Source organism: Ambystoma mexicanum, chromosome 2p (genome assembly GCF_040938575.1).
Source record: "Ambystoma mexicanum isolate Mex_15411 chromosome 2p, UKY_AmexF1_1, whole genome shotgun sequence".
Taxonomy (NCBI): Eukaryota; Metazoa; Chordata; class Amphibia; order Caudata; family Ambystomatidae; genus Ambystoma; species Ambystoma mexicanum.
Window position 1 is genome coordinate 1,357,621,195 of NC_090923.1, and position 27,857 is coordinate 1,357,649,051.

The 27,857-nt window shown below is 44.0% G+C and overlaps 1 protein-coding gene across 1 annotated transcript in view; it reads left to right on the forward strand.

Moving 5' to 3' along the window:
* PEMT (phosphatidylethanolamine N-methyltransferase) overlaps window positions 1-27,857 on the forward strand; it is a 1,987,238-nt gene that overhangs the window by 546,172 nt on the left and 1,413,209 nt on the right. The gene's annotated exons all lie outside the window — the stretch shown is intronic.

Sequence of the window (27,857 nt, forward strand, 5' to 3'; positions counted from 1 at the left end):
CATGCCAGCACCCAGTCGTGGCTCATTGACCCATAATATTTATCTCTTACTCTGTCCTCTGCTCTGTTTTCATATTTCTCCATTTGTCTCACGTTCTATGTGTGTCTGCTTTTCATATCTCACTCTCTAGTGTGTCTATTACTATTTGTCACTCCCCTCGCACTCCGACTCCAGTCATGTTCTCATAACCTCTTTAACTCTCTGTGTGGGTCAATATTTTGTTTCTGAGCCTGAGCCTTGGGACCATGAGATGCTGAAACTTCTCAATTATTCCAATCAAAATCCCACTATAATTATTTACTGCAAAGCCATTAAACTTATATTTCATTCTGTCAACCTAATGCAACCATCTCTCAAGAACCATCATCAATCACAGACAGATTTTGGCCTGTTGATTTAACAGTATTGTGGTGTAGAAAAGTAGGCAGGCTTTGAGAATGCCCAAAATGTATAAGTAAGGTGCAGTGAGATTAAAATATTTGCCAAGGATCGCACTCTTTGGGTTTGGAAACAGATTCTTTCACAAACAATTCCAGTTTGTTGTTATGCATAGTCTTAAGTAATTGTGAATATACATATAAAAGAAGGTACCATGCGAGGTACCGTTTATGTCGGGACACCTGTGGGAACGTGGAAAGATAGGACATGTGTTGTGTTTTCTTCCCTACATTTTGGACTTTGCCAGGTGCATTTTGGGTAACAGATTCTAGGGCGATTAGCACAAGTCAGACCTTTGTGGACTCCCACGGGTGTCTTCTTTTCAGAAATGCATGGGGTTCCCGGTTTTCCTTGGTGGCTGCAACACCCCAGCCCTAAATCTGTAGGTTGTCCACAAGACCAAAATCCTAATAATGTCCTCTCCCTAAACCCTTTAGGATACCAGTGGTTTAGCCTTTTCCCTTTGCGCCCAGGTAGGTGCACCCACACATGTGAGGTACCATTTTCATCGGAACACCTGTGGGAATGTGGGAAGGAAGGACATGGGCTGTTGCCGGCGTGTTTCAGTGGTTTCCCGGTGGCACATGTCTGAAAAGTTATTTGTTTCCCCCTAAATTTTGGACTTTGACGGGGCATTGTGGGTAATACATTTTAGGGCAATTCGCGCAAGTCAGACCTCTGTGGATTCTCAAAGGTGTCTTATTTTTCAGAAATGCATGAGGTTCACCATTTTCCTTTGTGGCTGTGACACCCCAGGCCCAAATCTGTAGGTTGTCCACAAGACCAAAATCCTAAAAATGTCCTTTTCCCAAACCCTTTGGGATTGCAGTGGTTTAGCCTTTTCCCTTTACTCCCAGGTAGGTGCACCCACACATGTGAGGTACCGTTTTCATCGGGAAACCTATGGCAAGGGGGTAAGGTAGGACATGTGTTGTTGCCGGCGTCTTTCACTCGTTCCCTGGTGGCAAACGTCTGAAAATTGTGGTTTTCCCCATAGATTTTGGATTTTGGCTGGGCATTGTGCGTAATAAATTCTAGGGCGATTCACGAAAGTCAGACCTCTTTGGATTCCCACGGGTGTCTTCTTTTCAGAAATGCATGGAGTTCCCTGTTTACCTTGGTGGCTGTGACACGCCAGGCCCAAATCTGTAGGGGCCTGGGGTAGGACATGTGTTGTTGCCGGCGTGTTTCAGTGGTTTCCTGGTGGCAAATGTTTGAAAATTGAGTTTTTTTCCCTAACATTTGGACTTTGTGGGTAATAAATTCTAAGGCGATTCATGTAAGTCGGACATCTTTGGCTTTCCACCGTTGTCTTCTTTCCAGAAATGCATGGGGTTGCCTATTTTCCTTGGTGGCTGCAGCACCCCAGGCCCAAATCTGTAGGTTGTCCACAAAACCAAAATCCTAAAAATGCCCTCTTCCCAAACCCTTGTCTGTCCTCCCTCTGTTCCCCTCCCTTGCCATATCATATCATCATATCATATCATACCAGTGGTTTAGCCTTTTCCCTTTGTGCCCCGGTAGGTGCACCCACACATGTGAGGTACCGTTTTCATCTGGACACCTGTGGGAACGTGCAAGGTAGGACATGTGTTGTTACTGGCGTGTTTCGGTGGTTTTCTGTTGGCAAATGTCCCAAAATTGAGTTTTGTTCTCTACATTTTTGACTTTGCCCGGCATTGTGGGTAATACATTCTAGGGTAATTTGCGCACGTCAGACCTATGTGGTTCCCACACGTGTCTTTTTTTCAGAAATGCATGGGTTTGTGGTTTTCCTTGGTGGCTGACACACCCCAGGCTCAAATATGTAGGTTGTCCACAAGACCAAAATCCATAAATTGTCCGATTCCAAAACCCTTTGGCATAGCAGTGGTTTAGCCTTTTCCTTTTGCGCCCAGGTAGGTGCACCCGCACGTGTGACGTACCGTTTTCGTCTGGACACCTGTGGGAAGGTATGACATGTGTTTTTGCAGGCGTGTTTCGGTGGTCTCCTGGTGGCAAATGTCTGAAAATTTCGTTTTTTTCCTAAATTATGTACTTTGCCAGGCATTGCGGGTAATACATTGTAGGTCGATTCACGCAAGTCAGACCTATGTGGATTCCTACAGTTGTCTTCTTTTCAGAAATGCATAGGGTTTCCCATTTTCCTTGGTGCTTGAGACACCACAAGACCAAATCTGTGGGTTGTCCACAAAGTCAAATCCAGTCTTACCCAGTGCATTTCATATACCAGTGGTTTAGCCTTCTCTCTTTGCGCCCAGGTAGGTGCACCCACACAAATGAGTTACCGTTTTTGTCGGTACACCTGTAGGAATGTGGGAAGGTAGGACATTTGTTGTTTTCTCTTGGTTTTAATAACGATTTTATACATTTGCTACTGCTTAGCTACTGCACTTTTTTACACAACCCTTTCATTTCCCAAATGTAACCTACATTTAGTTGCTGGTTTAGGCACTGTACGCTTTTGTAACCTGCACAAATCACCTATCCTTCAAAAGATCTGCCTATGGTCTTTCAGAAAATGTAGGCTTGCCATTCCTCACCCCATTTGTTTTCCTTATTTTGACACGCTAAAAATGTATGTTTAGGCCGTCAGCATAAAGATCCTGTGATCCATGGCTCCGTGTTTGGCTTGTGGTGTTGCTTGTTTTGTGAAACATTACGAAAAATGTGTGATTTTCTAACTAGAAGAGTCGAGGGAATGTAGGGGTGCATTGTTTTTCTCAAAATTCACAGAAGCCATTACCTTAGAGGTCCAAACATGTCCAGCACAAACCTTTTTTTCCTGTCATTTTTCAATTTCTTCCCAAACTATGGGAATTTTACCTACATAGTTGTTGCCTGACCTGCGCAAATGACCCCTTCCTACACTTGGAATTGTGTCTACTTTTCAGAAATGTATGCGTTTCTGTCTTACCATTCAGCTTTCCTACCATCCTCTTCTATTTCGTCCATGCATTTCCTATTAGAAAAAAAGGGAAAAATCGCCTACCTCTCACAAAACTGATGGTAACCTTATAAAAATATGTTAATTTTGTGTCCACTCAGCCTGTTCTTGAAAGCCTGGAAGATGTTGAATTCAGAACAGCAAACCATTTGTTCCTAGCTCTTACAAGGAATAAACCACATGCTTCTTTGTACATCCTTTTATTGCCATTTTCTGAAAAACCCAAAATGTGCTCTCTTTTTTGTTATTTTCTCTCACTCCCATACAGCAAACTACCACCTACATGTGGTAAGAAAAGGAGCCAAATTTGGCCGAGATATCTCAGGTAACAAAAAAAGTTACAAGGGATTGAATGGTGACATACCAATATCTCCAAAAAAGGGCTCAGCACTGGGAGGGAAAACTATGGCTTCAATGACTAGTTCAACCAGACCAACAACCTCACAATTATGCAGCTCTAATCTGATCTTCTTGATCCCACCCCTTCATCCAATTGTACCCTAGTGTTCAGGGGCCCACACCCGTTCCATGAATCAGGCCACGAAAGGCGGTATATGTGGAACGCAGGTTGCCAAGCCCACCTGTACCCCATGTGTAGGACCAGTTCTACTGTCTGGAAATCTATAGGACTGCCTGAAAGAGGAAAATGTAGCAGTGAAAGCGCAGAAGTGTGAAATAGAAGGAGAGCTGCTTGTGGATGCCCTGTCATGTGCATCAGCAATCCACAAAGTATTTCTGGGTAAAGTGTCAGAAAGTGCAGGTTTTGCATGCGTAGTTCATAGGATGATTCACAGGCCTGCACATTCCTGCCCAAAGGGTCCTGTCGAAGTTTAAAAGCGAGCTGAGCACAATACCTTGCAGTGATTTAGTGAAGAATTAATAACAGAAGATGAAGAGTTGCATTGCCATGAACCACTCAGCGACTAAATCAAAGATGCCTGACATATACTTAGTACCCTCGGATAGCAAGCAGTGCGGTGGTCTGCTAGCCAATTCAAGTCGGCTGGGAAATCAGTAATCTGTGCAGATGGGACCCAATCTCTGGAAACACTTGCATCACATACACCGCTAATCGTACTCAGGAAATTACTTGGCCTGGCCACAACCTCATGGAGAGATAAAAGGGGAGTGGAGCACAGGGGAAATGTCAGAGTGTGGTGTGGGTGCAGATGGGAGTGTGGAGTTGTGTTGAGGAGAAAGAGAGGTGAGTTAGCAGAGAGGAGGGTAAGGGCAGGCGATGAAGCTGAGAGAGGAGGTTTAGAGAGCAGAGATGTGGCAGAGAAGAGGAGAGAGCAGACAACAGGAGGGGAAGGAAAGAGATGGGAAAGAATGTGACAGAGAGAAGTGGAGAACAGTTGAGAGATTAAGGTTGAGATGGAGGAAGATAGAACGAGCAGGGGGGGTGAAGCAAAAGAGAGAGATGAGGAGATGCGAGAGAGGGAGGGAGAGGTGGTGAGGAAAGAAATTGAGAAGGCGGTGGAGAGGGGTGAGAGATTGGGGAGGAGGATGAGAAACAAGATAGAGTGTGGTTGTGTGACGTGGTAAAGAAGCAGAAGAAAAAGTGGAAGAAAGGAGACCAGAGTGAGAAGAGGAGGAAGTGTAAAGTGAAAGGGTGAAAATTGACGAAGGGAAGCAGAGGAAAACTCGGGAGAGACCGCAAGGAGGATGAAAGTAGACAAGAAATGAAAAGAGAGGTGGTAAAAGAGAAGGGGAAAGCAGGTGACAGTTCCATGAACCTCTATAGTATGAAAGATAATGCATTGTTGTAGAGGCCTAATGTTACAACCACATACCTTAAATGCTCACTAGATTAGAATCCCTTGCCACCATGAGGCGAAGTCTGAGAAATCTTGAAGTTCGAACGTTGTTTAAACTGTCTGACGCCTGACCTCCATCAAGACAACCCAAGGCATTAGGGGCGATGGTGTCAGGTAGGTTAGTAGTCCTGCAGGAAGAGTTTGACATCCTGGCACGACCAGCAACAGCCAAAGCGATCTAGTTAAGGGTAAAAAAAATTGAACAACACTAACAATTCAAGGGACTTTGAGTGACACTATGCTGCCAAAAAGGTGGATTTGCTGTAGGGGAGAGAAGGAAGGAGTGAGGACCACAGTCCTAAGGGACCCCAACATAATTTATTAGATACTGAAAGCCATACTGTGTGCTCGGCTAAAGCCCTAATCCCAGTTGCTTTGTTTTTTACCCCAAGAGAACACGAAAAGTAAACGTATATCTGGTTTGAGTCGTATGCCGTACCCTCAGTGCTAACATACCCTAGATGAATTTCATATTCTTAGTCATTCACCCTGAAGTACAACTCTGAACTATGCATGAAGGCAGCTTAGAGCATCTCCACATCCTTCACAACCCACAAGCCCAAATATCTACATCATTGTCATCTACCAGCTACCAGGAGAGGCTAGATCTTTCCTAGATATTTAGTCCTCCCTTTTGCATCCCTTGAATGTGTTGAATACTTTGATTGTTTGGGTATTGATTTTATTAACAGGAGAACCTCACAGCTCTTAAATAGCAAAATTTCCCTTAAACAAGTGGGTGCTACCTTCAATTTTTGGAAACGCTTCTGATGAAGGCCAATAGTCCAGTCTCTTGAAGTGTATAGGGGCCAGACACAGGGCTGAAATATGGGGTCATGAAATTTATACAGGCCTGCTTGTTGGAGAAAATGCATTGTTTAAGAAACTTTAGTCACTTCCTGTGAGAAATTCAAATATATGATTGAGGATGGAACTAGAGCAGCTGGGAATAGACTATGAGGAACGACTAAGGCAAATATTATTATGGCTAAAGTTGTGTGTCTAGTCCTCACCGTCTACCTTTTGAGGCAGCTTTGCTAGATGTAGTAAGAAGTGATAGCTAGAAACATTGACATTGGTTTGCCTATGTACGCAATGCTCTAAAACAAATTAACATGTGTCATCTCTGGGATGAGCTTGATGCAAATGACCAATGTTCACACAAAATCGTGAAAATTGTCTTTTGAGGACAGGATTTTCAAAGACAAATTTGACAAAGCTAAACATAAGCCTGTAGTAGGAAAATATTTTAAATATAAACTAGATTGGGGCTGTGAACCTTATTTGGACAGGATTGACCCTTGTTACTCCAAACATCTGTTTTTAAAATTATGACTCAGCATTCTCCTATTGATTCCCACACTCTGAAGTGAGGGGAGGGTGTTTAACCAGGGTGGATTACCAGCACTTAGGACCATCGGCCTTCCCAGCAGGACCAGAAGAGATGAAATCAGAAATCTAGGGGTCAGGCACCACCGCCGGTTGGAAACCACAGGACCTTGTACTGTCATTGACCTGTATCGCTGCTAGACTTGGAGGCAGGAACACTGATAGAAAATAAGCTGTGCATCACCACTAGAGAAACAGACCAGATAAGGCAGAGCCACGCTGTGACTATTCTGCAGTTTGCTAAACTTCAAAATCATGAAAACTGGGGAGAGGGCCCATTCCAGATTGAACACCAGCAGCAGCACCTCCTAAAACCACCACCCGTCCCCCCTGGATATGAGGAGATAACATTGTAAAGATAGAGGTCAGGCACCACCAATAATTAGAAGCTGCAGTTCGCTAGACTACAACAAAGTGCCTGCCCATATTAACAGCCTCTGTCTCGACCTCATCTGTGGGCATGCCATCCCAACTATCTAGGCTCTCTTTATTCCTGCTCTTCTTTAATGACCACTTTCTTCTATCCTTTGAAATTCTCTGCTTCAGATCACACCTCTGCACAGATAAACTCTCCCTTATATCTTTCTGCTCGAAACGAATCTAGGCTGCCGTAAAAAAACGTTCTCAAAACTGAACTATCATCACTCCCCAAAGACACCTCACAACCTCATTCCTATCTACCATCACATCCAAAATTATAGTTACCATTGACTACTGGGTGACTGTCAAAAAGCCAACTCAAGAAAGTCTGATTGCTTCCGGTTCATTCAAGATGTAGCCATCAACAATTCGCTTGTCAGAAAGTTAGAAACCAGGTGGTGAAAGGATCACTCTCCTCAACATACTGATGACTAAAGTTAGCTAAAAAAAAATCTTATTTCAAAGCCATATTCCAGGAAAAAAAGTCTTCTCCCACAAAATCCACACATTCATAACTAAGCCCAAGAAACCCTTTAATGTTGTCAGCTATCTGACTTCACCCAACTGCACTCAGTCACATTTCTCCAGCATGGGGTCTTACAAGGATTCACATGCTATGAATATCCCCGTTGTCAGGCTGTGAATCCTTGGTAAAAATAAAGCCCTTTAGCATAGGCTAAAAACTGCATTGTCGCCTGTATAGCCTATTGCGGTCACTTTTGGTCATACTGCCCATACCAATGACACTCGTCCTCCTTAGCTCCACGCCTGGTGGCCATCTTCAGATTTTTACCGCACATTTTCATGTTGGGAGTCCTCGGGTTTCGCTCCTCGAGTTTCTTGAGTATTTTGCCCTAATCGACAAAGCAGCGTTCATCATCATCGGCAGCGTCATCATCGAGGAGCCGCGAAGATATCCTTGTCAACGATCCCAAGACCAATGTCTAAAGCATTGTCATTGTCGAGGAAGACTCTGTCAACGACATCGTCAACGACACATCCACCAGGCAGGCGGTAACGTTTTTTGTCAAATCTGCACAGGGTTGTTGACGACTGCAGGCACCATCTCTACAGTCACTACGGCTAGCTCAAGGGTAGCACTGCTTCCAAGGACTCAGTCCGGGCTGGGTCTGTTCCATCCTCACTGCCTTCTCCAGGTGTGCCTGTGCTGGGCACCTTCCCTAGAGGTTCCAGCAGTGAAAGGGAGGCACCAAGAGATCTCTCTTTTATGCCAAAGCCCACAAGTGCCCCTCAGCAGACTGCTACATCCCCTGTAAAACCTCCCTGGGTCGTGTCTCCAGCTCCTGTCTCTGCTCCTTCCATCCTGTCAGAGGAGGAAGAAGTCCTTGAAGACATCAGCCCACACCCTATGGAGGGTGGTGGTGGCCTGCTTCTGCAGCCGGCCCGCGACCTGCGCAACTGCTTCAGCCTGCTCCCCTATGAGCCCCTGGCCTCATGCACCAATCTTGGTGCCTCAGGCACTGAGAGATCCATTGTGAAAAGATGTTTCTGTTGACATTTTGTCAACTCTCCACACTATGTTCTCAGAGATTCAGGAGCGACTACCGCCTGTGGCTTCTGACCCTCCTTTGGTTCCGGGCCCAACACGTGTGGCCAGTCCACCAAGACTATCTCAGCCCCACCCAGCGCCACCTCCTTTAGTGACTGCGATCACACAGCCACCTCCTATTACATGGTGCTCTATTGTAGAGGAGTTGGTCCTGACAGGAACGGGCATTAATCTGGTCACCAACCCTGATACAGATGGTACCCAGGGTACAATGAGTTTGAGGACTACGTCCCTGCAGACGGTGAGCCAGCGGATGTAGATCTACCATCTATGGGCTCTCACCCATATTAAGTTGGATCTTTTCAGGCAATAATCTCCCATGCAGACAATCTTTTCAACCTGGTTTCGGGGGAAAAGAAGAAGGAGGGATTCCATTTCCAGCACTGTGAATCCTCCAGAAAGACTGTGATCTCAGTCCCGCTTCTGGATGCATCTGGGAGGACAGGCTGGTGGTGATACAAATGCCCTTTTCCGTGCCTACTAGAAAGGAAAGGCAGGAGAAGAAATATAGGGTCCTGAATACGGCTCCTAAATGCCTCAGAGACCACCCAATGACAAATTCAGTAGTCTCGGCTGCTGCAAGGAAGTGGTTGTCTAATCCATCATCCTCTTACTCAGCTCCTCCTGACCTGGAGGGAAGGAAGCTTGATGCGGCTGGAAAGTTCATAACCACCACTGCGGTGTCTACAGTCAAGGCCGCACTCTCCTTAGCCATCCTTGCACACTACGACAGACAACTCTGGGACCCATTCTCAATTTCCTGCCTGATGACAAGAAAGTGGAGGCCAGGGCCCTCTTTCAGGAGAGGGAAGTGGCATCTGACCATGCAATTACGGTCATTCTTGACTTTGCTGACACCAGTTTCCAACAGATGGGCAACAAGGTCGCCCCTGTGCCATCAAGGTTGGCTCAGGGCCTCAAACATGAGGCAGGACGTCTAAGCCAAGGTGGTCAACATGCCTTTCAATGGCGGTAACCTTTTTGGCCATGCAGTGGACAAGTTCCTTCTCACCATCAAGCTAGACTCAGAGATAACACTCTCTCTGGGCATGCTACAAAAGAGTCAGACCTTTCACTGCGAGAAAGGAAAGGTTTCCGGAACTCCCAAGGTGCTCAGCTCTTCCTACCGCCAACCCTCTCACTTCACTACCCAGGAAGCTTATAGAGGCCGTTCCCAGGCCTATTGGGGAGGTACTCAGCATCTTGGTCCGCAAGCCACCAGGACGCAAATGCCAAAGGAAGCCTGACTAGGCCCAGTCCCTGAGCCCCCACTTCGGCAACCCAATGGGAGGTTGGATATCCCAGTTTGTCGACATGTGGCACCACAGCTCCACATTGGGCAGTGACACTCTCTGGAGTTCCAAGACAAGCGCCTCCACATTCCTCGCATGATAAGACAAGATCAGCATGGAGCCCAACTTACCAAGGAAGTTCAGACCATACTGCTAAAAGGGGCAATAGAACCTGTCCCTCTGCGCCTCTGGGGCTCCGGAATGTACTCCAGATACTTTCTGGTTCACATGATGTCAGGTGGGTGGAGGCCCATCCTGGACCTGAGTCATCTCAACACATTCCTAAAGTCCCAAAAGTTCAGGATGGTCACGTTACAGCACATGCTCACTCACCTTGAAGAGGGAGATTTCCTGGAGATGCAAGATCAGTAGGATGCATATTTCCACATCCCCATTCACACAAAACATCAGAAGTTCCTAAGGTTGTTGCCTAAGGAAGAAATTGCCAATTCAAGGGGGTACCCTTAGGCCTCAGATCAGCCCCAAGGGTGTTCACCAAATGCCTTGCCCCTATGGTGGTGCTCCTTTGTTGGAAGGGAGTGTATGTATACCCCTACCTGGACGATTGGCTGGTCTGGTCTCATTCTCATGCCCATGCGGCCCAGCATACACCGGAGACGGGCCAGACTCTAACCTCTCCGGGATTCTCCATAAACTATCCCAAATCCTACATTGTGCCATCCCAAGATGCTCTGTTCCTTGGGGGCCCGACTCAACACAGTCTCGTGCCTGGCAGCTCCATCGGAGGGAATGATATGTGCCATCTTAGGAAAGGTCCAAAGGCTATCCTCCGTTGGCATGGCGACAGTCCAATCCATGAAATCCCTCTTAGGGATGATTTCTTCCTGCATCCATCTGGTCCCTCATTGCAAGTTGCACATGAGACCTTTGCAAGAGTTCCTGGACACCAAGTGGAAGCAGACCTTCGGCTCATGGAACGACAAGATAGTGCTCAATCAAACTTTCAGGAAAGCCATGAAGTGGTGGTACATTCGCCTTCACATGTCATGAAGGGCTCCCTTCAGGACCCCTGCGCGCCAGGAAAGTGTCATTACTGACACCTCTCGGAGGGTTGGGGCACCCACACGGGCCAACTGTACACCAGGGGACTCTGCCGCCTAGAAGAGAAGGTGTTGCATATCAACATCCTGGATGTGCAGACAGTTTCTTGGGCTCTCAAGTCTTTCAAAGCAGCAGCTTTTGGGGAAGGTGGTTAGGATATTCACGGAAAACACAACCACCATATATTATTTTAAGAAGCAGGGCGGGATGAGATCTCCTGCAAAGAGCCTGTCGCGCTGGGCCACTGCTCAGCAGATGTTCCTAGTCTCACTCCACTTGCCCGATGTTTAAAACACCATCGCAGTAGACTCTCTCACCAGGGAGCAGCGGTCCTGCCACAAGTAGGAGCCCCATCAAGCTCAGGTGTCTCGAATCTTCAGCAAATGGGACCAGCCTCAGATCGACCCATTTGCCACAGCGACCAACATTAGGTGCCAACAGTTTGCCAGCAGGTTCCCTCAAGCAAGGCGTCTTCCATGTGAAGGCTGGTTCCTGTACGCATTCTACCCAATACCATTGCTACTACGTGTGATCAACAGACTCAAACTTTCCTTCTGCAAGATGATTCTCATTGCATCGATGTGGCCCAGGCAGATCTGGGACCTAGATCTCCTCCACCTTTTGTGGGGGCAAGTATTTAGACTGCCTCCTCTCCCAGACCTGCTCTCCAGGGAAGGAGGATCCATCCTGCACCACGATCCAGCATCTCTGAGCCTAGTGGCCTGGCTCCTGCAGTCCTAGATTTTTGGCACTACTTGCTGCCATTGTAAGGCTAGAACATTCTGGCTAATGCCAGGGCTCGATCTACACTTGCCTTTTACAAACACAAGCGCTTTACAGTGTGGTGCCAGTCAAAGAAGATCTCTCCATGGCATGTGACAGCACCGTAGCTTCTTCCTTACTTGCTCTCGCTAGCAAAGGCTGGCTTTGCACATGCATCAATCAAGGTACACTTGGCAGTCATCTCCTGCTACCCCCAGACTCTAGGCAAGCTCTCCCTTCGGTTGCATAGACATGTCAAAGAGTTCCTCAAGGGCCCCTTCAGGACCTTTCCACCAGTGAAGGCTCCTGCTCCTGCGTGAGAGCTGAATGTGGTACTCTCCAACCTCATGGGACCACCGTTTGAACATATGCATCAGCCCCCTTGAAGTTTCTTTCTTGGAAAATCACTTTCCTGGTGGCTATCACCTTGGCCAGGAGGGGTGGTGAAATACAGACTCTCATTTAAGTCTCCATATTTGTCGTTTCACGCAGCGAAAGTACTTCTAAGGACACATCCTTCCATTATGCCGAACATCCCATCAGACTTTCATTTAAACAAACCTTTGGTATTGCCAGTTTTCTTTGTAAACCGTCTACGCCTGCTGAAAGGTCTTTGCATTCACTGTACATGGTGCATGCCTTGAAATTCTACATTACACGCACAAAGGACTTTCAAAAAACCTCTCTCTTTGTAAACCTTGGACTGGTGGGTCATTAGAAGGCCCTATCTAAAGCATCCATCTCCAGATGGCTCTCTGGCTGCATCATGCATTGCCACCAGCTGGCCACCAGAATGTTGCCAGGCAGGCCGAGGGCCCATTCCACCAGAGCAATTGCATCTACAACAGCGTTCCTCTCTGGTGTTCCCCTGCAGGATATCTGCAGGGCTGCTATGTGGAGGTCTACTCACCCCTTCACAAGATTCTACAGGAATTCCAGGGACAAGTCTATTGTCGGACAAGCAGTGCTTTGAAACCTGTTTTCTTGAGGTGAGTGTGTTCCAGTGGTAAGTCCTATTGCTTCTGTTGAGTCTTGCCACCTTGCGTGATTGTGTTTATGTACTGTTGTGTAATTGTATTCATAGAATGTGACTCGATGTAAGACCCCATGCTTGAGAAGGAAACAGTTACTTACCTGTAACTCTTGTTCTTCAGCATGGTTCTTACATGGTTTCACATGCAAACCCTATCTCCTTCCCTATATTGCTTTTCTTGGGTTCTACTGCCACTTTATGTGCACATCCAAATCTGAAGATGGCCACCAGGGGTGGAGCTAAGGAGGACGAGTGTCATTGGTTGGGGCAGTGTGACCCTAACTGACAGCATTAGGCTATACAAGCGACAATGCAGTTTTTATCTTAAGCTAAACTGCTTTATTTTTACCGAGCATTCCTAGCCTGATGACAGAGAATATTCATAGCATTTGAATCCATGTAAGATCCACGCTGGAGAACAATATTTACAGGTAAGTAACTTGTTCGATCTAACACTTGCTACAACTCTGTGAGCACTTAAACACCTTTTCCACGCCAAAGTAACCTGAATTGTCTTGCATCAAATTCTAAAAACACCTCTTCTACCATCTCTGCCTACATTCTCCGCACCACCAAAACTGCCTTCAACTTCTCTGTGTTTCCCTGTGAAAAGAACCTCCCCATTATATAAAAGAGTGTCTAACCTGCCATAGAGTCGAATGATATCAGTCCTGCTGCCCTCGTGGCCTATTGCATTGATATCCTTGCTGTCCATTCCACAGACTTCACTAACCTTTCAATTTGGTAAGGTTCATTTCCCGATGCTCTCATGGAATCCTTCAACACTAATCTTAATAATGTCTCTCTCGACCCACTTGTCTCTCAAGCTACCGTCCTATTGCCGGCGTTCACCTGATCACCAAAATCCTAAAACAAATGGCTACCAAGGAAATACAAGCCCACATAGAAAATAATACCCTGATAGTTACCTTTCAATCTGGCTTCAGAGCCAAACATGGACTTAGTCTGTCCTGGCCAATGTCTGGTATTACATTCTTGCCATAGCAGAGGATGGAGCCTTGTCCATCTCATACTGCTCAATCTGTCAGCTCTTTCAACCCTGCAAACCTCTTCTGTCACCAGTCTTGCCCAGAACCACTGTTTAAAGGAGAAAAATGTCCAGTCACTCAGCGCCAATTGTTTAGATTCTGATATGCTTCAGTTGCATGTAATATTTATTTGACAGATGATTCAACCTTGTATTGCAAGCGCAGTAAGCGCAGTGGACTCAAGTGACTTCATTGCCACTAGAAGTGCTGCACTCTTACTGTTTGCCTACATTTGGAGCATAGATGCATGACAACAGCATGAAGCTCAACAGTGGCTAAATATCACTTCATCCTGCCTAACTGCTCTCTCTTTGGCATTCCTGCTTTCTTCCCTTCCAAATTGAAGAACCTGGTAGTCAAATAGGATGCCGACATTAACATTGACTCCCAAATTGCAACCATGGAAAAATAAATCTTCTTTCAACTTAAGTCACTTAGGAATATGTTCCCCCTCATCCCACCTGACCACCATGCAGCCATTGTAGGATTCACATTCAACTAATGTCTAGATTATGCTAATACCCCCTATGCTAACCTCCAGCATAACAAATCAATAGATTAGTACTGGTGCAAAAGGCAGCAGGTTGCTTTTTCGCCAGCATCCACAAATATACTCTCATTAACCCTTTTAATAGAGAACTCCATTTACTCCCCTTTGCCCATTCTTTCAAAGGAAAGACAAACAAATGATAAGATACTACTTTTTGTGGGTGGGGATTCCTTGAGGCTTGGGTCTCCAGATTATGTTTCTTCCTATCCCCAGGTTAAATATTCAAAGTTATGGCAATCATGTCTACCCAGTGCACAATAAATATTTTGGATAGTGGTTTTGTTAGTTGATATAACAAATCGAATGTGTATCAAACTCTTGGAGATACAGGTGTATAATTTGATTAAGGAAATCTGGATTCCCCACGTTTTCAAAATTGTGTGATCCTGGGCCAATCACCTTCCCATTGTGTGTCTCAGTCCATTAATGTGTCAAAATTGGGACCGCATAAAACAGTGACCACAATAAGAAGAACTTTATAAAAACTAAACAAGCATTGGCAAAGCCAGTAGTTTTGGTATTGGTAAATGTATTTGGTATATGCATTGCAAAGAGGGTCTATGAAGAGCGAGTTAAAGACAAGGGCGAAGGAAATATTGCTGAAGAGGAGGGTGGAGAGAGGAGTGTTTAGTGAGGGAAGGACTGTAGCTTTCATGGCAATGTCCGCTGATTTATGGCCAGGGAGGGTAAGGGTTGTACAATGCACAGGGTTGGACAACAGTCACCACTAAAACCGTTTTCAATGCAGTTCGGGAGACTTTAACAAATAGACCATATATCAGCAAATGGATCCAGCAGAAACTATTGAGAAGTGGAATTTCCTTCAGGACTCTGCCTCCAAGTAAAAAACCAAGAAATCAATGCTGGGTACCGCAGGTGTAGAATATTGCCAATTGTTCCAAGTAGCTGCCAGCTTTTCATGCTAGGAAATGTACAGGTGACATTTAAGAAGTTGTTCCTACTGTATGTAGTTGGTGCATATGGATTTTAATAATGGAATTGACCTGATAAAGGCAAATCATCCATTGACCTTTGCTCATAGCAATTCAGGCGATGTATCAACCCGTGTCTTTGAGCATCTAGCTTCATTGGAAACCATGAGAGAATTGGTAACTGGAACTTCTTTGCAATGCATAACATTCACACTTTGCTCATTAGACATGGAGCACAGCTATGGTCTGCCCCTTTGTTTCTGTTTAAACATTTTTATTAGAGTAGTATAAAGGCAAATAGTATAAGAACAGTTAGCTATTTTTAAGCAATTACATAACTTCCAATGTCAGACTTATATAATTAATGTGAAACATTTTGAATACGTTATTTTCAATTAACTTATTAGGATTGGATAATGAATAGGACAAAACAGGGGGAATATAGACACAGTAACTGTCGCAAATCTCTCCCCTTCTCACCGGTTTTTCCTGTTGGCTTGCGACCTTCTTTCGTGACTTCTTCCGCACAGTCCGGGATTTCTATAGAGCTGTGCGCGGGTCTTTGGATTCCAGCATGCTTCGGTCAGACTGTCCGGGATGGAACCAGGAAGGAACAATGTCCGCACACGGAGGCACGGTACCCGTGACTCGAGCGCGGTGAAAATCCAGGAAGTTGGGTAAGTTTAGAGGATGTAAGGAAAGGAGGAGGAATCAAGCGACTGGGAAAGGGGAAATTCAGGAGGATAGCCCCGAGCAAACTCCGGCAGCACACGTCCAGCTACGGCGAACAGCAGCGTTGAGATTCGCAGCGCCACGGGGGTGTGTCTGTTTCCTAGTGTGAAACGCGGAATGTAAAGGCTGGCAAGCTATGTTTCGTATACGACTGCCATGTAGGGAGGGTTACTGCATTCAGAGCTCTATGGGTTAGGGACCAGGAGGTCCAAAAGGGACTCAGGCGACGGTTCATGACAGCATGCCTCCTCTGAAGCCCAGCTCCTCCGGGTTTGCCTGGATGGATAAGGTGGTATCTTCGAATCAACCTGGGGGTATTCATGTTTGAAAAGGGTTCCCAGGTTCGCTCACTAGGTGGATATCCTTTCCATTCGACCAAGTACTGCAGCTGACCACGTTGGTACCTGGAATCACATATTCTGGAAACCTCATATTTGAGTTGGTCATTGACAATCACTGGCGTAGCTCTTGGAGCAGTTCGAGAGGGTTGGACATATGGCTTTAACAGAGAAGTATGGAAAACTGGGTGGATCATTTTCCATGATTCAGGTAGTTGGAGTCGAAAGGCCACTGGATTGACGATTTCTTTTATAGTAAAGGGACTGTAATACCTGGGTGCCAATTTATTTGGACGTAAGTGATGTGGGAGGAGTTTTGAGGATAACTAGACTTTATCGCCTATTGAATATGAAGATCCTGGTCTTCTTTTGGAGTCAGCATAAAGTTTCACGTCTCTTTGAGCCTTTTCCAGGTTTTCTTTAGCTTCCTTATGTACATTGAGTAATGTTTCAATCCAATAATCAACTGTAGGAACTGGGGTTGGATGTGGAAGAATGGACGGTAGGGCTGAAGGATGAAATCCTTGACTACAGAAAAAAGGACTGGTTTTGATAGCTGAATGATCCGAATTGTTGTATGCGAATTCGGCCACAGGTATTAAGAGTGACCAATCATCCTGGGCCTTGGTGGCGAACAACGAAGATATTGTTCTAAAGTTTGGTTAACACGCTCAGTAGCTCCATTGGTCTGTGGGTGATATCCCGAAGACAAGGCACGCTGGATTCCCAGTATACGACATAACTGTTTCCAGAACGGGGATATGTATTGGGGCCCTCTATCAGAAATTATTTTGGAAGGTAGCCCATGAAGCCGGAATATGTGTTCCAGGAAAATTCCAGCAAGCTCAGTTGAGGATGGCAGTTTGGATAAAGGTGTCAAATGAACCATATGAGTGAACAAATCAATGATAACCATTATAGTTGTGTAGCCCCTGGAAGAGGGTATTTCCACTATGAAATCCATGGCAATGATTTCCCAGGGTCTTGTTGGTATCGCCGGTTGAAGCAGGAGACCTGCTGGTTTTTTGTTATCGTGTTTGTTCTGATTGCAGACTGCACACGTCTGGATATGGATCTTGATATCATCCTTCATCTTTGGCCACCAAAACTGTCTTTGTATTAGATGGAGAGTGTTGGTGATGCCACGGTGCCCTCAGTGGAAAATATCATGACATAGGCTTGTGATTCTTTGTCTCAATCCAGGAGTGGGAATGATCAAGCGATTGTCCTTGAACAGGTGTCCGTCCTTTGCTTTGATTTTCCATCGATTGTTTCTTTTAAGCTCCTTCCATAGTTTAGAGGACTGGGTTTGAATTCGAATATCCTCCAAGAGGGTGATTGCTTGGGCAACAAATATTGTGTGGGAAAACATCTTAGGAAAGGTCCGATCATCAAGGGGCTCATAGTCGGGACGCCGGGATAAAGCATCGGCTATGACGTTATGTGTTCCAGGGAAGTGATGGATTTGGAATTGATATTGGGCAAAAAAGAAAGCCCAGCGAGCTTGGCGACTGTTTCTGCATTCTAGGGATTGTAATACTTGGAGATTCCGATGGTCTGTGCGAACTTGAACTGGGTGTTTTGCTCCCAGAAGGAGATGACGCCAATCAGTGAAGGCCTGACGGATGGCTAACAATTCCTTCTCCAGGACGGAATAATGGGTTTCACTGGGAGTGAAGGTACGGGAGAGATAGGCGATGGGATGTTCTAGTTTGTCTCCAAGTTTCCGTTTCAAGACTACCCCAATGGCGTAGTTGGAAGCATCAGTTTCAACAATGAAGGGTTTGTTTGTGTCAGGTTGAGCAAGGATGGGGGCTTGTGTAAACTCCGATTTTAATTGCTGAAACGCCGAATCTTGGACTGAGGTCCAATGAAAGGGGGTGTCCTTTTTTAACAACGTGACAATTGGATGAACAATTTCTGAAAATGCTGGAATAAACTTTCTGTAGAAGTTAGCAAGCCCCAGGAAGGATTGAATTTGCTTAACGCTAGTGGGAACAGGCCAAGATAGAATGGAGTCAACCTTCGAAGAATCCATTCCAATCCCTTTTTGGCTAAGAACAAATCCGAGATAGTGAACAGTGGAAACGTGAAAGAGGCATTTCTCGGGTTTGGCCAGGAGTTTATGTTCCCGTAAACGTTGTAAGACTGCCTTTACGTGTTCTTCATGTTTTTGATGGTCCTTGGAGTAGATCAATATGTCGTCTAGATATACAATGACGAAGAGGAACAGCATATCAGAAAATACCCGGTCCATGAAGCGTTGGAAAACTGCTGGGGCATTAGCAAGTCCAAAGAGCATAACTAAATACTCAAAATGGCCAAAGGGTGTTCTAAAGGCTGTCTTCCATTCGTCACCTTCCTTTATACGAATAAGATGGTAGGCGCCCCTGAGGTCTAGTTTTGTGAAGATGACCGCGCCTCTGACGGCTTCCAGGATGTCTGAGATGAGAGGCAGTTGATAACGGTCCTTAAGAGTGCATTGATTAAGGCCACAGTAATTGAGAGATGGTCTAAGCTCCTTGGAATCCTTCTTGGGAACGAAAATCAGGGAGGCGCCCGCTGGGGACTTGGATGGACAAATAGTTCAGTTTTCCAGATTGGTATCCAGGTATTCCCGGAGGGTCCTCTTTTCAGGTTCAGCAGAAGGTTCAGTATCGATGGCACAATCTTCAGGTCTGTGGGGTGGTAGAGCTTGAACTATGGCAGTTGAAAACACATCTGATTACGCCTGATAGGCCCTGGGAATCTGGATGACGTTAGAGACGGTGACTGGTATTTGTTGATTGTTTGCGAAGTCTTCAGAGGCTTTTGGTAAGGTGTTCAGGGACAAACAATGGGACATACAATGTTCCAAACCAAGAAACAAGGAGCCTGCTGCCCAATTGATGTAGGGGTTATGCTTCTGTAACCAAGGCACACCTAAAACAATTGGATAGTGGGCGGATCTTATAACATCAAATTTAACCTTTTCTTGACGGTGGTTTATGGAGAGAAGAAGCTCCTTGGTTTGAAGGGTTATGGGTCCTGAAGACAGGGGTCTTCCATCGATTGCTTCAATAGGTTTCATAATCTCTCGTGTTTCACATGGGATAATATGAGTTGTGACCCAATCCTGATCTATGAATATGCCCATGGCTCCGCAATCCACTAATGCCAGGATGGGGTAGGATTCTTTCTAGGAAGGCGATAGAAAGGCCTTTAGAATCACAAGGTTATTTTGTCCAGGAGAGTTCAAGGAAGGAATTGATGTGGAGCAGACATCATTCTCCCGAAACTGTGCCCCATCTAGGATCGGGAGCTGGCGTTTCCCGAACGCCGTGGAGGAGCAATAGGGCACTCTCTCACAAGGAGTTTATTGGAGGCGCAATACATGCAGAGACCATTGTGAATACGGCGCATCCTTTCTTGTGGGGTAATGGGTCCAAGTAAGGCCCCCAATTGCATAGGTTCTGGGTCTGAGGTCAGAGAAACTGCGGATTCAGGACTAGAAGGATGATCGATGACAGTCTTTGGGAATGATGATTTCGACTTCTTTTTCTCCGCCTTTCTTTCATGGATTCGTAAATCAATTTGCAAGGAAAGATCCAAGAGGGCCTGGAAGGAATTTATTTCTTCATTCAACCCTCTGCGAAAGAGGGTGAAGCTAGCCTCTTGGGACCAATCGGCTTCCTTCATAAATTGTTGAAACGGGTGACATAGGTAAGCATATCCTGGGTTCCTTGTCTAAATTCAAGTAGACGTTCTTGAGCGCTATAGACCTGCTCAGGACGATCAAACATGGCCTTTATGGCTTCCACATATTCATTGTAGTCATCCAGGAGGGCATTGCCCGAATTGACTAGGGGAGTAGCCCAGGTTAATGCGTTGCCAGTGAGGTGTGATATCAAAACCCTACTTTTGCTCTAGGGGTGGAAAAGTAGTAGGGCTTGAAGGTGAAATGCACTAGGCATGAATCGAGGAAGGCACGAAGGGTCTTTGGAGAGCCGTCATATTTGTCCACCACTCGTCCTAATAACACACTTTCCTTGGTAGCAGAATCCCGAGACAATACCAGCTGTTTTAAGGCAGCGTTCTCAGCTTTAAGGTTTTGAACTTCGGTGGTAAGTTCCTGCATGCCTCGCATGAGGTCTTGAACCGCGGCTTCCATCCCTGTATCCGTATTGATTTTTGGGTGTCTCAATCTGTCGCAAGTCTCTCCCCTTCTCACCCGTTTTTCCTGTTGGCTTGCGACCTTCTTTCGTGAATTCTTCCGCACAGTCCGGGATTTGTATAGAGCTGTGTGCGGGTCTTTGGATTCCAGCATGCTTCGTTCAGGCTGTCTGGGATGGAACCAGGAAGGAACAATATCCGCGCACGGAGGCACGGTAGCCGTGACTCGAGCTCGGTGAAAATCTAGGAAGTTGGGTAAGTTTAGAGGATGTAAGGAAAGGAGGAGGGATCAAGGAACCGGGAAAGGGGAAATTCAGGAGGACAGCCCCGAGCGAACTCCGGCAGCACACGTCCAGCTACGGCGAACAGCGGCGTTGAGACGCGCAGCGCCGCGGGGGTGTGTCTGTTTAACAGTGTGTGAAACGTAAAGGCTGGCAAGCTATGTTTCATATACGCCGGCCATGTTGGGAGGGTTACTGCATTCAGAGCTCCATGGGTCAGGGACCAGGAGGTCCAAGAGGGACGCAGGCGACGGTTAATGACAGTAACAGGACATAAAACATTAGGTAAGAGTAGGGTAGGAATACAAAGTTTGAAATCAGTTAATCATACGTGTTGAGATAAAGTATGAACATATTCCATTTTCTGTTAAATTTATGTAAATAGTCAAATGAAGAAGCATGACATTTTTCCATTCGGTGGATGGAGCAAACAGAGTTCCACCAAGTATTATGCGAAAGATTAGTTGTATTCTTCCAATTACTTGTAATATTTTGAAAATCAATATTTATAAATAAGTTAAACAAAGAAGGAGAATCAATTTGTCTTATGGTAGCATTAACAATAGAGCCAATCATGAGATTAGCAAGCTTTAAAGGTTCTGTTAAATGAAAGATTGATTGCATGAGGGACCAAACTATGGACCAGAAAGCATGAACATATTTACAATTGAAAATTAAATGAGTAAAATCTGCATTCGGTTCGGAACATGACCAGCAGTTGTTGGATAAACTATCTACAGCTTTGGCAATACCTAAAGGAGTAAGAAAAGCACGGAGGATAGTGAAAGAATAGGTTTGGGTAAGGTTGGCAGCAGGGGATGTAGAGTGACATACTTTCCAAATTTTGGTCCAAGGATTCGAGGAGGGTTCAAGGTCCCAATTGACTTCCCATTGTCTAAAAATATTGAGATTAAGTGAGTTTGGAGAGAGAGGGTTGTTTAGAAACATATCAAGTTTGGCGGCATTAATAGAGGTTTAAAAAGGGAAAAGGGCATTTTTGGTTAAAGGTGGGTCAGGATTTGGTAATTGACTTGATTAGGGATGTGTAGAAGGGGAGATCTGAAGTGGGGATATATATTGCGAGCAAATCCTCGGAAAGAGGTTGCTTCTGAGTTGTGGAATAGTTGTTTGGTAAATTTGATGCCTGAAGTGTACCATCTATATATAGTGGATAGATTGAATTTGGTAGAATGTTGCTTATTAAACCAAGAAAAAATGCCATCAGGGTTAGTTTTAGTGAAAGAGATAGCAGGGAGTTTATTCCAGATCATTTTTAAAAAGTGTAGCGAGCTTCAATATTGATCCATATGGGAGCATTATCAAGGTGGGATTCATAATGTTTAAAGATTGTTAATTGTTTTAGGATAAAAGCTTTGTGATATAATTGCAAATTAGGACATTGTACTCCTTCTGAGGATTTGGGAAGACTAAACTTATTGATGGATGTGCGTGGCACTTTATGATTCCATAGGAATTTAAGAAGAAGGGAGTCAAGATTTTTTAGAAAGAGGAGTGAATTGTAGTAGGAATCATGGATAATGAATAAAGGATGATGGGCTGATCATCATTTTAATAGTGTTGAGGCGTACCTACCAAGATAGAAAAAGAGGCGACCACCTTTCAGTAATTTCTGTAACATTTTTAATTAGAGATTTAGGGCCTGATTCACAGAGCGTTTTCCAATGGCATTGTGCCAATATAAAACACTTCTGTGAATCAGGCACTTAGTGTTCAGATTGATAGTACTGTGGATATCTTTAGCGATGAAAAGCCATAGATACTTAATATGAGATGGTTGCCAAGACAAGCCAGATACTGAAGTATTGGTAGGGTTACAAGCATAAGTGAGGGGCATGACTTCAGAGTTATCAAAATTTAGTTTGTATCCAGAAACGATAGAAAGATTATTTATAGTAGATATTAAATGTTGGATGGAGGAGGCAGATTCGGAGAGGTAAATTGGGATATCGTCGGGGCAAGCAAATAATTTGATTTCTATATCATTTATAAAGATACCTTTGATGCTAGTGTTTATTCTTAGGCTTTGAAGAAGGGGTTCTAAAACAAGATGGAATAATAAAGGAGAAAGGGGACAGCCTTGGCGAGTTCCTCTTTCAATTCTAAATGACGAGGGGAGATAATTATTGATAAGGATACGAGTGGTAGGTGATGAGTAAAGAATTTTAATCAGGTTGATTAAGTATGGAGAAAGGCCATGCCAGGTTAAAGAGTGGAACATGAAAGACCAAGAGACACGATCAAATGCTTTCTCAGCATCGAGGGCAAGAAGGACTGAAGGTTCATGTGAATTTTGAGAGTGAGCAAGAGTGTTAAATAAGAGTCAAGTCTTACGGCCTGGAGTTGGGATTCTAAACATCGGGATGGCTGACAAGCTGTGTTTGAAAAAGGAATTGGCACATCGTTGAACCTTTTTCTGATAAACTACCTGAAATTGAGAACAGCAAAAAAGAACAGTAAAATTGTATATCTTGCATCCGTGGACTTGTCACAAGCCTTTGACTCAGTCAATAGAGAGAAACTTTGCAGAAGTTAAAGGACTGGGGGTGTCCTACTGACATACGCGAGGCTATGGAGGCCCTTCATAACAACACAAGTATACAGATCAAACTAAATCAAAAGGGTGACATGTCAAACCCCATCAAAACAGTAGTGGGCCTCAAGCAAGGGTGCCGACTAGCCCCAGCCATCTTTAAATTGTATATCTCTGACATGGGTGACGCCTTTATGGACATTAGGTGTTTTCCTCCATGTATCGCGGGCTTCCCAATGAATAGACTGCTGTATGCAGATGACATCATTCTCTTGGATGAAACCCCAATCGGGCTCCAGTGCCAATTGGACGCCTTGGCACTTTTTCTGTCTTCCAACGATCTAAGAGTTAATGCCACCAAATCAATGGTGCTTACCTTGGGTAAGTCAAGGCGCAAATCCATGAAGTTCAACGGTTGGTACATAAATGGTGGCCAGATCTGAGAGACAGCAGAATTGCTCTACTTGGGTATAGCGATCAACGTAAACTATAGTGAAGCCCCAAGAGAAGTAGTGCTGAGGGGTAAACTGAAGATGCTAACAGCCCACACAAGACTGATCAAATACAGATATTGTAAATTTACACTGGCACCCTTGCTCTGGTTTACACCATGTGATCTATGGGGCTGAGTGTTCTCTTCAGCTGAGTTGGAAGATATGGCAAATCCTAGAGGGTCTATTCTGGAGAGCTGCACGTGACCTCCCAAACTGTATACCTATGGCGGTGATGAGGAAAGAATTTGGACTGACTTCCCGCATCACTTATGTCAGCTGGAAAACTCTATCCTTCTATCGCAAATGTCTGTTGCCTCCACCTGACAGTGGATTTGGGCTGTTGGGTCAGTCACTTTAAACAGAAAAAGAGCCTTTACTCGTTGAATGGAGCACCAAATGCTTGGGATTGTTGGACTAAATCGACACTACAGAGAAACTACTCATTGAAAACCCAGATTTCGTGAAAAAAACTATGAGTATGACTGGATTGAGTCCTCAGAGCTGGCGCAGTCATCAGAACTTTATGGAAAATACGGTGTAGCTCTAAACAAGCGTGGTTCAACTCTGTTGTATTTGAGCAAGTTTCCTTCGGCTGTGTTGCGACAGCAATTTCTAAGACTTCGCTTTAACATCTTTCGGACTAAAGAAATTCTTGAAGCCAGGAAACTGAAAAGCACGAGAGACTACAAATGGCGACTCTGTGGTCACCCAATGGAAACACTTCTCCACCTCATCATGAGCTGTCAGGGCATAAAGGACCCTTGATGTGACCTATTAGGGACATTTTTTGTAAATAATCGAACTCTAACAAAGAAAGACGTTTGGTTACAATTGCTGCAGGGTTCAAGATTATCTGTAACTTTTGCCTTGTTGGAGATGGTATCAAACATCTTTAAAAAGCTTGAAGGAGAGAAGAAAGAAAGAAAGTTGACTTCTGTATAATAGGACAGTAAAAGTCGCTAATCCTGTTCGGTCATAGTTTTTTTTCTTTTCCTTTCCTTTTTGTTCTTTTCTTACTTCTCTCCTGCTCTTCTTTTTCCTTCTGCATCATTTGGTTGAAATGGTTGTATCATATGCTTTTATTGTTATGGAATTCTTTTTTATTATTATTTTTTTTTCTCTGAATTTAAACTGTAACTGGTAAAAAGCTTGTTTTGAAGCTAATGCTAATAAAAAATAAAAAAATAAAATTAAAATAAGAGTCAAGTGAGATGAAGCAAGGCACCCTTGGATAAAACCGGATTGATCTGTGTGTATAAGTTTGGGGAGGTAGAGTTCTAAACATTTTGCAAGACTTTTAGCAAAAATCTTTGAATCCTAATTAATGAGAAGGATTGGTCTGTAGTTTTTAATTATAGATGGACTTTGTCAGGTTTGGGAAAGAGTATTAAGAGGGCCTCACCAAATGATGCAGGGCTTTGCCCAATTTCAACAAAGTAGGAGTATCATTGGAAAAGTTTAGGTGCAATAGAATCAATGAAAGATTTATAAAAATCTAAAGTGAATCCATCAGGGCCAGGGGCTTTATTGGGTTTGAGATCAATTATGGCGTGTTTGATTTCAGTAAGGGAAATAGGTACGTCAAGGGGGGAGAAATCAATCGGGTTGGAGAGCTTTTCTTTTTTGTTTGCTTCTAAGAAAGAATTGATTTCAGCGGTATTAGTAGAGGGATCAGAGGCATATGAATTTGAGTACAAATCAAAAAAAGCATTGTTAATGTCTTTTGGTTTGGTTAATTTGTTGCCCTCGGGGGAGTTCATATGGGTTGTAAGGGATTTTTCTTTTTTCTTTTTAAAATACAATGCTAACATTTTGCCAGCTTTGTTGGATCCATTGTGGAGTTTGGTTCTGGATCTGAGTATGGAGCTAGCAGCTTTCTCGGTGCTGGTTTTATTGAATTTGACACGTTTATCCATGAGAGCTTTCGTGATGTTATGATCTGGTTTTGCATAGTAGGAGTGCTCAATGAGTTTGATTGAGACTAAAAGGGTGTTATGGGTGAATTTGACTTGCCGTTTATTAATAGCAACAAATTGGATTATGAAGCCATGGAGGGAAGCTTTAAAAGCATCACAGTTGTTGTACATAGAAGTATGCTCAGGACAATTATTAAAGAAAAAATATTTATTGAAGGAATTGGTTTTATCTACAAAGGATTGATCTTTAAGAAGAAACAAATTAAATCTGCATCTAGGAGAGAATGTAGTGGTGGGAGTCCATTCAAGAGTGGTGGACACTGGGACATGGTCAGAGATAGTTATGGGGCCAATTACAGTGTTTAAAATGGAAGAAGTTAATGAGGAATTAACAAAAGTGTAATCTGGTCTGGAAAGGGATTGATGAGGAAGGGAATAGAACGGAAAATCTTTAGTTTCTGGATGACAGAAGCACCATGAGTCAATTAAGTTTAAGTTTTGTAATAGATTTAGGAAGCTGTTCCGGGATTTGGAATTGATAAAATTCGAGGAGGATTTACGATCAAGGGCAAAATCAAAAATCTGGTTCATATCAACACAAAAGATTAGCTTGCAGGGTTCTTCTGTGAAAGTTTTGTAAGAATATTGGACCGAAAAGTGGGGTTTGGAGCATTATGGCCATAAACATTAAAAATGGTAACAGGTAGGTTATTGATAATTGCGTCCACAATGATCTATCGGCCTTCTGGATCTTTTTCTTCGCTAACTGATGTAAAGTTTAAATGCTTACTGATTAAAATAGATACTCCACCTTTCTTATCCAATGCATTTGAAAAGAGTGTATGACTGATCCAGAGGGGTTCTAATCTTGAGATTTGCATTGTTAGAGCTTAAATGAGTTTCTTGGAGACATATAATATCGGGTTCCTGTTTGGCAATTTGGGAAATAATCTTGCTACGTTTCATAGGATGGCCCAACCCTTTAACATTCCAAGTGATAAGTTTAACAGACATTAGAAAGGATTTTAAAAAAACATAGTGACAAAAGTAAGTATGATACATAAAGAAAATAAACATTGATATGCAGCCATAAGCAAACTTTTAAGAATTTCAAAATTTCAATGGAATAAAGATTACTAAATGTAATTGTAACATTGGAGTATATGGGGAAAACATAAGGAAGGGAAGACGACAATAGAAAAAAGAACATATAGAAGTGTATAAGTTGGATATAGGAGGATGTAAAAGAATAGGTCATGACAAAAGGATAAAGGTAAGATTAGTGGTAATATTAGTTGGAAAGTAAGAGAGCAAGAGTATGATGAGTGATACCTGAGTACAGGGATGAGATAAGCACATGCAAAGAGAAGCAGGAGCAAGATGAGCTAGTTTCATTTAAAGGTGAATAGGCATGAACATAGATGGTAGTCATTAAAAACAACAATGAGGAGGAATTAGATGATTAGATAAGCAGTAAGGAAATTGTATATCGGAAATGGTAGTTGAGGAGTATAAGCATCTTCAAAATTAATCAAGTTTGTAAAGTGAAAGAGAGGGGTGAATAGATTTAATGGGAGATCTTGATTTGTCTCTTAGATGAGTTGAGGTAGATGGAGTGCCAATTGGAATAGAAGAAGTTGATCTACTGCATTTGGGAGTATATTTGATGTGTTGATTCCTGTGTATTTTGAAGGTCGACAATTGAAGTGGAGGATCAAGTTTAGAAGTATGGACCGAGTGATTCGGAGGGAGTTACATCCATCTTTGATGATTGAAGAGTTTGAAGTAGACTATGAAGGTCATTTGGATCAGTAAATTCCTTGGTGGCGCCATCTGGAATAGTAATAATCGTCCTTGCAGGATTTAACAAGCCTTTTCTAATGTTAAGAGATTTTAAGAGATGTCTCATATCTAGGAATCTCTTCCTTTTGGCTTGTGTAATCCTAGAAAAGTCTGGGGAAATGAAGATTCTTTTGTTTTGGAAGAGGATGTGGGAGTTCTTTCTAGCAGCCAGTATGAATTGACATGCTTGCTGATGTCGTAGGAAACATTCAATGAAGGGTCTTGGTGAGGTATTGTTTCTTGAGACACGTGGACCAATCCTGTGAGCGCGTTGCAGTTCTAGTGGAAGT